Source organism: Xiphophorus couchianus, chromosome 4, assembly GCF_001444195.1.
Source record: "Xiphophorus couchianus chromosome 4, X_couchianus-1.0, whole genome shotgun sequence".
In the NCBI taxonomy this organism is placed as follows: Eukaryota; Metazoa; Chordata; class Actinopteri; order Cyprinodontiformes; family Poeciliidae; genus Xiphophorus; species Xiphophorus couchianus.
Genome location: NC_040231.1, coordinates 20540586 through 20549718, shown reverse-complemented (window position 1 = coordinate 20549718; position 9133 = coordinate 20540586). Strand labels below are relative to the sequence as shown.

Below are 9133 nucleotides of genomic sequence, written 5' to 3'. Positions count from 1 at the left end.
CTTTATGTAGTTTATCACATTTATACTTATATCTTAACTGTTTTATCAATTAATTTATTCTAGAGAATAAAAAATAAAATAACAATATAAACAGTAAGTGTGTAAACATGTCAGTGATCTTATCTTATGTGTCAAACTCACCTAACGCAATGTAGATAACTACAAATGTAGATATTCAATCCTAACTGTATACATTTGGAGCTGTGACTATTTTGTATGGATTCTGGGTCGTGGTAAGCCTAGGCCTGGTAACAACCAACACATTCTGCAAACAAAGTTCTGATAAGATGCCTTTAGCTAATTTGGTGAGGTGTAGATGATAAAATACTTAGGTGTTCCACTGCTTTAAAAATAAATATAGGGAAAATATAAAACTAATTAATCTATTAAAAGTAGTGATAGTATATCAGCAGATGAAAAGGTACTTAAAGTATTCTAATTTTGCACGTTTAAAATTATGCTATAAATTGGTGATATTTGTTAATTATGACATTTAGATTAGTTTTCAGCACATAACTCACATCCAATAAAAAAGGTGCCATTTTTGATTGAAAGTCAGAATTAAAAATCTAAAAAAAAAGGCTTCTTATATTATGTCCCCTTCCCTCCTTCCCCAAAAAAACATTCCATGTCGACCCAAAACATTAATTATTTTTTGTATATTTTGTAGTAAAAAAAAAAAACTTTGAAAAAACTTCCTACCGTCCTGCAGAGGGCACTCTCGTTTAAGGCGAAAGGATGACGCTCTCATATAAGCTCAAGTTAATTTGTAAACATAAATAGCACGTTGTGCTCAAACTTGGAGGATATACATCGGTTTCTTTCCACATAATATTTATTTTAAATACTTATAGAAAACATGTTTTTGAACATTACTTCCTTCTTTAAACATAAGTTAAATTGGCCAGTAGAGTTGTCTATTGGATGGCAAAACACGTAAACCGCTCTCTGTCATGTCCCCGCCTTCGTTTTTTGTAAATAAATTACACATTGCTTTCTATATAAGACTTGTACAGGTCAGTTTGAGTGGCATGTATAATGGGGGTGGGGACATTTCTCTTTAAGCCAATGAGAATTCTCGTATTATGGCTTCGCTTTTTATTTTGACCAGGGGTGCAACTGATTTCTACACCCTGTCCTTCCGCTTCAAGCTAAACGATAACATCTCAAATCTTAGCTTTGGACCAGCACCCTCGCAGAACCGCTGTTCTGACTTTTATTTTGAACACAAAACTCGATGACCGCCAAACCTTGATGCTTATCAATGTTACGTTTTAGGCAAGCTGTTATACATGTAACAATGCACTTTGCGTTTTATTCTCCTTTTATAGTGCAGAACATAACCGATTTTGGAATGCTGAACGATATTCAAAATGTGTTTCTGTATGCACAACAATGTTGACATTTATTTAAAAAAGAAAAAAAAGATACACCTATTACGGTGGTTCCTAATATAGGAAACAAGTCTACCCAATGCTTGAACTCCATTTCCTTTTCTCAGTCCTCCAACTACATAATGGAGTGTGGTGTTTTGCGTTTGTAACTGTGAAGTGTATTCAGCCACGTTGGAACCTTCTTCTGCCCGTCTTTTAACGGAGGTTTGTTTCCTTCGCAGATCCAAAATGGAGTCTGTTTCCTCTTGCAGTAGGAGTATCCGCCTTTAGTGCCGGAGCCAATGAGAAAGCTCCTTTCATCCCGGATGCGTTTCCGTCTCAAGCGTCTACACACTGAAGTCAAAGGCCGCCTGAAAACCGCTCGAATGGCTTGGCGGAGAGGATTAAAGCGAAACAAAAATATGCTCTTTTGATGCTTTACGTTTACCCAAGCAACCCTGCAGTTCTACAAATTGACCTCTAAAGGCTCTTAGGTCGTGTTGAAGATGAAGTAGCTGCGCCGTAAACAAGTTTTCCTGGATATTTTAGTCTTCGTTTCTTTGGACGTCTGTTGGTCTCTACACGGTTTTAACAAGCTAGCGCTAGCAGCAGTGACTGGTGAACTGGGTTCAGCTGCAATGGTCTTCTCCAGCTTATGCGGATGTCTCCGGAATTTATATTAAACCGACGGCGACAAATGGGACCATCCAGGAACTGTCGAAAGCACTGCGGCATAGACTAAATGTTAAACTTTCAGATGACTATTTAAACTCGAATTAAGACGGAGGTAAGAGCCATGTTACTAACCCTTGCAATGCTAACATGTTAACAACAACAAACTGACTCCTGCGGCTTCCATGGTTTCACTCTGGTTGTAGTATGTTGCGACAAAGGTCAACTTGCAGTATCTCTTTTTACTCATAGCTTTTAATAAGCCGTTGCAACATCTAAAGGCAAAGTCCCTATATCACTGTTATGTAATAATAGCTTCGAATGCTTGTTTTTTTATATAGATTTTTTTTATTTAACTGGGAGACTGAGTTTGTTGTGGAAGGGCTGAGAATTTGAAAAAAGCAGCGATTCACAAGGGATAAACCTGAACAACTTCCATTATTTTATGGTAAGTTTAGTTTCGAGATTTATTTTAGTTTTTAGTGAATCGTCACCAGTGTGTGAAGAGATTAGCGTTGATAGTGTGTTGATTTTTGCAATAAATTACATATTTTACATGGCTTGTCCTGAACAGAAACACTACGGTATATTGTTCGTACACATTAAGTTTCAGGGTTGTGTTATGCTCCCATTACAGGGATACTTCCCCTTTTCCCAGACAATAATTAAGATTGCAGATCTCAAGGGAATGCACTTAATAACATCCAAATGTGGACCCATTTTAAACGGCTCACTGGCGGTGCTCATTTGGCAGTTGATCTAACACACTACCAGTCTGTCTGCTTTTCCATTAGCTCTGCACAGTGTCGTGGATTTGAAGTATGAAGCGCCAAGTGCTGGCCATTTGCTCGACTGTTCCAGAACTGAAGCAAAATGGATGTGTTAAGGGAGCAATGAGTTGATTTCTGGTTAAAAAAAAAGAAGTCATAAAGCATTGTAGAGCTGTTAAATAGAAGGTTTTGAAGTATTTGTGTGCCACTAGAAATTATCCATTACTAACAGGTGTATAGGTGTATTTATTTACAACCTTAACAGTGGACTGTGGGGACATGCGTAATCTAATCAAATAGAGTAGTGCAAATGTGTGTTTTGTCTAGAAGGTGAAATAACAGGATTACTTTAAAAGAATTAGAATATAGAGGTGAAGCCTGTTGGTTTGGTGCAGTAGCAGTGATGAGGAAAACACTGCAGTGCTGCTGGTGGTGTTTTTCACCAAGACACTGAGTGTGTTGTAGCTTTTAGAAGCTTCGGATCTACTACACTGCAGATGCATTGATGCATATCGCTCTTTCAGTTGAACTTGGCCTCTATTTTTCATATCTTTGGAATCTCTACGCTTATCACAGTGCAGTTGTTATATGTGGAGTTGAAGTGACTTTATCTTTTAATAATTGCGGTTTCAGACCGATTTCTATTGCCATGTATGCGGGGCTTTTTATGCAACTTCTCTGTCTCATAAAAATAGTGCAGTCAATATTTATGTCAACAGCACTTTCAGTTTTGTAGTCTGGTATGTTCTAAGGATATCGTTTTTATAGGAGCTGATAATTGCAGAGACACCGAACTCCCCCAAATCTGCTTGTCATCCGGTTCCCATTAGTGCTACTGAGACTTTTCTCCTGTTCCCATAAGTGATACCAGAGAATCATGGTATACCCTCTGTCTGCAACAGGAAATGGAGCTCTGCTGGGGTTAGAAAGGTCATTAGCTCAAGAGAGAAAGACAAGCCGCATTTCTGTAATGCTGCTCTGCTTTTATCCAGCTGCACATTTATAAAACTCCCCAAGCTGCCTCTCCCTGCTTGTGGGACTAACCTGTTTTACAGTGAGGGTTGTGAAGTATTACGAAGACATGTGACTGATATCGTTGAACATTTTGACGACATTGGGCTCGTCACTGTTAAAACTGTATGCTTTTATAAAATTTTTGGGGTGAATTAATGGGAAGATGCTTCTGATTTCAAGTTGTTTATAGTTTATGTGGGATAAAAATCAATAGTTTTTATAAATTGCTGCTCACTTTTTGAGTTTCTTAGTAGTTACATCTTAGACCCCTCTCTGGCTTCTAAAGGTTCTTCATGGCATATATTTGACAAGGTGTCAGATTCCTCAGAAATCTTGGTCCATATTGACATGATGGCGTACCGCAGTTGCTGTAGAATTGTCAGCTGCAAATCTATGGCGTACATCTCCTGTTCCACTGCATCCCAAAAGGTCCGTTTTTAAATTCAGAGGTCACTGGAATAGAGTTGACTCATTGTCACAATGAAGTAAACAGTTTTGAGATGATTTGAGCTCTGTGATCTGGTGCTTTATCCTCCTGGAAGTATCAATGAGAAAATGGGTGCACTGTGACTGTAAAGAGATGGACATGGCCAGGAGTAAATACCAAGTTAGGTTGTGGCATTTTAACAGAGTTCAATTGGTTCTTAGGATGCCAATGTTTGCCAAGAAAAGACTCCCAATATGATTACATTATCATCACCACCTGCTTGAACCATTGAGACAAGGGATGGGTTCACATATTCATGACAGAACATATAATTTAGTAAATTTATCATATATTTAAAAAATCTACTGATGGTAACAACGCAAAACACACAAAATGTACGCTCAATTGAAAAACAGGAATGTGTGTATATATTAAATTGTTTTTATAATTTTTTTAATATTAAAACACAGTTAAGCTAAGTTAAACTAAATAATTAGAACAGTCATCATGTGATGCCTGTATTCTGCACTTACACCATGTTGCACTTAAAATACCCACATTTTCTCACCGATGTTTTCCCACATCAACTTTAAGTTCTGTTTGGAGTCCTTCATATCAAAACACACTAATCCTTTGCAGTGCATTGATCCCAACAGCCTAAAGACTTTATCAGGGTAGCATTCAACAGCAATCCTACATTCACTCAAAAAAGACGGCCACATTTGCTTTTGTTGTTGCTATGCTGCTTTGCGCTTGTGACAACGAAAATATTTCAAGGAGGCTTGGGATGAACTGATGTTATGTTTACAGGTAGACCTGCACAATAGACATGTAATCTTTTAATGGTGATTCTATGAAAAGTATATCAAAAGGATACATTATTTGCTTCAGCCTTGTGTTGGTCTGCACTATGTGTGATCTTTGTTGCCCCATTTGAGCCACCGTACGGCATGTAAATAATTGTCATTGTGACTGACTGGAGCAGGCAGTGTGTTAGTCTTCCTAATAAAACTAGCTATATTAGGAAGAACATCATAACACAATATATATTCAAGACTGATATAGGAGAACATGACAAAAAAATAAATTATTGGCTTCTTGCATTATTTATATACAAGTATTCCTACAAACAATTTCAAAATAAATATACCAGATGCACAATATTAGAAAATCTTACAATAGTGGCAATAATGATTAAAGATACTGCGATGACGATATCAGTTGGAATATGTTCCTCATTTTCTCATTTGTGCTTCCTTCACTTCAACATTTTGGTTAATGTTTGTGTCAGGTGTGGGCATCTGCTGCCATGAGACTCCGTCCAACGATATAGTTTAGTTACTTTTATGTGGACTTAATATCATGATTTTTTTTTCTGTTTAATAAGGTGACATATATAATGTTGCACAATTCTATAGCAGCGTTTGCACGTTAGTCTCTAAAAAACGTACAGGGAAAAAAAATCTGGCCTCATACCATCTATTAGAGATACACACATACTACATTTTGAAATTTTGTTGAAAAATAGGACATTTCAGGCAGGAGGATAAATGGGTAGTTGCTCCTGTTTTGAAGAGGAAAAAATGCTCTAGTTTCTAGTCCAGTAGTCACTCTGACTGCTTTCTGTCTATGCACGCCTTCCCCTCCCCCTCAAGTACTTAGAGTGTGGCCCTTTTAGGTAAACAAGCATGGCTACTCCTATTTCTTGCTTTACTGTCTGCCTCTGCATTAATGTGTCTAGGTTTCTCTTGTCCTTCATGTTCAAGTTATGTAAATCTTTTATAGCTGCTGTTCCAGCAGCACAATCTCAGTGGATGCTCAAATGCCATTTGATGTCTTTTGAAATTCAGCCTAGTCCATTGCCCTCTTCTCTATCCTCGAAGAGAAAAGGAACAAAATGGCGGGCCCAATTCCACTGCTTCCCTTGGGAAGTATAGAGCCTCATTCCTGGATTTGGGAGGTCTTAATGGTTCTTGATGTCTTAAACTTGTGTTAAAATCTGCAAGCTTTTCCTCTGTCCCGTTCTTGATAATATTTTCCCCAAGTCTCTTAGACATCAAAGGGAAACATTCTCTACTGTGAAATTCTGCTGCTTCTCGTGAAATGTGCCTTTTACACATTTAGCTTTTGATCTTTCCATCTGAACTTTTAAAAATGATTATGGGATTCTTATTTTTCTATTAAAAATGTACTTACTATTATCCTTGATTACAATGTGCATGCAAAAAAATCTCATATTAAGCCCCAAGATATATATTTATTCTCACTCCACCATGAACTGTAACAGGTACTGATCTGCAGGTCTAGTCATTATCTTTCTAACTTCTGCTGTAATTGTTCAATCAGAAATGGTTTAGCTGCTACAAATTAATTTTTATGTCATTTCAAAGAGTTGAAATGGTTAGTGTTTGATGTAGTTTCTTTTCTTCAGTCTCTTTCTTTCCGTTTTCTGTTATCAAGTTGAATAGATGCCTGTCTAAATATTTTAACTGTCATACAAGTATCACAAATGCATGTAGAGTGAAACCATAGCAGGTTTCATAGATGGCCTGCTTGACTGTATTACAGAGTCTAGGCATTGAATCATAATTATTTCAGATTGGACAGAAACAGTTAGGTTTGACTGGATGTACAGCTGAACAAGAGGCTTCCCTGGTGGATGTACTATCCATACATGAAATGTGAAATGTTGAAGAGGTCAACTGGCCACGTCTTAGAGCTAATGGTATATGCAGACTGTGCTTCCTCTCCCTCTGGGCACAACTGGCCTGGACCGTTCAGCTTGTTTCTAATGAAAGGGCAAGACAGATTTTTTTTTTGTCCTGCTTGGACCCCATTAAAAGATAAGACATCGACTCTACATCATTTATCTGTTATTATTGATCAATGCTAACTCACCACTTGGAAGCAGGAATTGTCATAGGACTTTTTCAGTTGTGAATTAAAATCTTGTTCAGCATTGCTGACGGAGCATCATGACGTTTTATGAAAGCGAAATTGTTTTCTGCTTCCTAGTATGAACAACTATTTGTTGTTGTTTTTGACCATAGCAGACTTGAGTCATAAATAAAACACGTTAGCTATTTTGCATTTGTTTTGCTCTGCTGTTTAAGGATATGTTAAGAGGCCAAGCTACTATAAGAGTCCATTTAAAGCTCTTGCGTGCAGCGTCATCCACTTCAAGTTGGGAATCAGCAAAGCTTAAACGGCTGTAAGGGCGTTAGGACAAAGTGTGGTGGGGGAGGGTTGGGGTGGCGTGGCCTGGCTGAATCTCAATCACTAAGGCCCTTCAGCAAGGCTGGCCTTTTGATGGGCCAGCTGCAGCCATTCATTCAGCCATTTACATTGAAATGCAACAGCAGAAAGGGGGAGGAGACGGCTGTGCTGAGATTGGCCTATGAGCTTGTGTGGATGGGATGTGAATGGAAAGCAAAAGCATACCTAAATACCAAAGAGAGGGTGTCTGCCTGTCAGGGGGCCTCTGCTGCTGCTCACCAATACAAGCAGCCATACTTTGTTTTCCCCCAGCATGCTGTAGGGCAGTATACTTCACACAAAAGATCTAAGCACCCTTTTTGACCAGTACATGCATTTTCACCTCTCAGCTGTTTTGTGTCTTTACAGCTAGACTGGTGGCTGTAAAGAGGTCGTGATTCATTCCTCTATTTATTTGAATGGCACTCACTGGTTCACGCCAAACCTCTTGTTCCTGCTTTGTCTGTGGAATAAAATTTTTCTCAGATCAATTATTTAAATGTGAAGTTAATTTCAAGGCTTGTATGGTAGAAATTAGTATCTTGCTCAAGTTTTAACTTATCATTTTAACAAATAAGCAAGCAAGATGAGAACATTTTCATTTTGATGAATAATTCTGCACACAAACAGTTGTTCAGATATTACATGTGCAAATATATTTCTAAGATAGCTAAAATCTCAGTTTTACATTCATAAAAAATCAGCTTGGAGGTTTATTAACATTTTGGTGTTCACTGAGCCGTTGGTGTCCAATAATGAAATTAAATAGAACTGCCCTTATTAGTTTGCACACAGGGACTGAGCATTTTTTTGTTTAGAGAGGTTGATATAGATCATATTGTATGAGTTGATTCATTTACTCTTATTCATGCCATCTTCACTGATATCAGTTAAAGCCGTAGAGCTGCATGGAGGTCACAGCCTGAGCCCAGATGTCTGTTCTTTTTTCCCACATCCTGCTTTATGCTCACAGTGGGGCATGTGTCATAAAGCAGCAGTGTATGCTGCAAACAGTTGTAAAAATGCTGGTATGACATGGTAATTAGGTTATAGTCTCGAATATACTTCCTTGCTGTTCCGACTTCACCCAGAGGATTGAATTTTAGGTATTTGATCAATGCTGAAGAGCTTTTGGGCAGCAAGTGGATTATGACAAAAATTTAATTTTAGGCATAAAACTTAAAATGGTTTAAGAACAAAAAAAATCTAAATTGATACAGTTAAAATAGTTGTAGTACTCACTATATATTTTATGCCATTATTTCATCATGAGTTTTTTCCATTGCAAAGAAAAACTCCAGGGCCAACAGCAAACTGAGTACGTTACGTATTCTTAGACCTCCTCTAAGTTATAGCCAGGGTCTTTTATTTCAGACCTCGGGGTCTGGGGTGCTGCAACGTTTAGATGTACCGCTGGTCCAATAAACTTGAATCAAATGGCTGAATTTTGTCTTCAACCTGAAAGGAAGTTTTCTAGACTCCTGATAATAATCTCATTATTTGACTCAGGTGTGTTGAAGCAGAGAGATGTCTTAACGTTGCAGGACGTCGGGCCTAGAGTTGCAGACCTCTATATAACATAGTCCTGACAACCCCTCAGGCCTTTTTTTAACCCAACACCA

General features: G+C 38.0%; 1 protein-coding gene across 2 annotated transcripts in view; it reads left to right on the top strand.

The window, feature by feature from the left end:
* The first annotated feature begins 1710 nt into the window (after positions 1-1710).
* Positions 1711-9133, top strand: part of ankrd11 (ankyrin repeat domain 11) — a 118372-nt gene continuing 110949 nt past the window's right edge. For both annotated transcript variants that reach the window (XM_028014710.1, XM_028014709.1), the window contains exon 1: positions 1711-2160. The gene's annotated coding sequence lies outside the window, so the exon portion shown is untranslated. The remainder of the gene's footprint in view (positions 2161-9133) is intronic.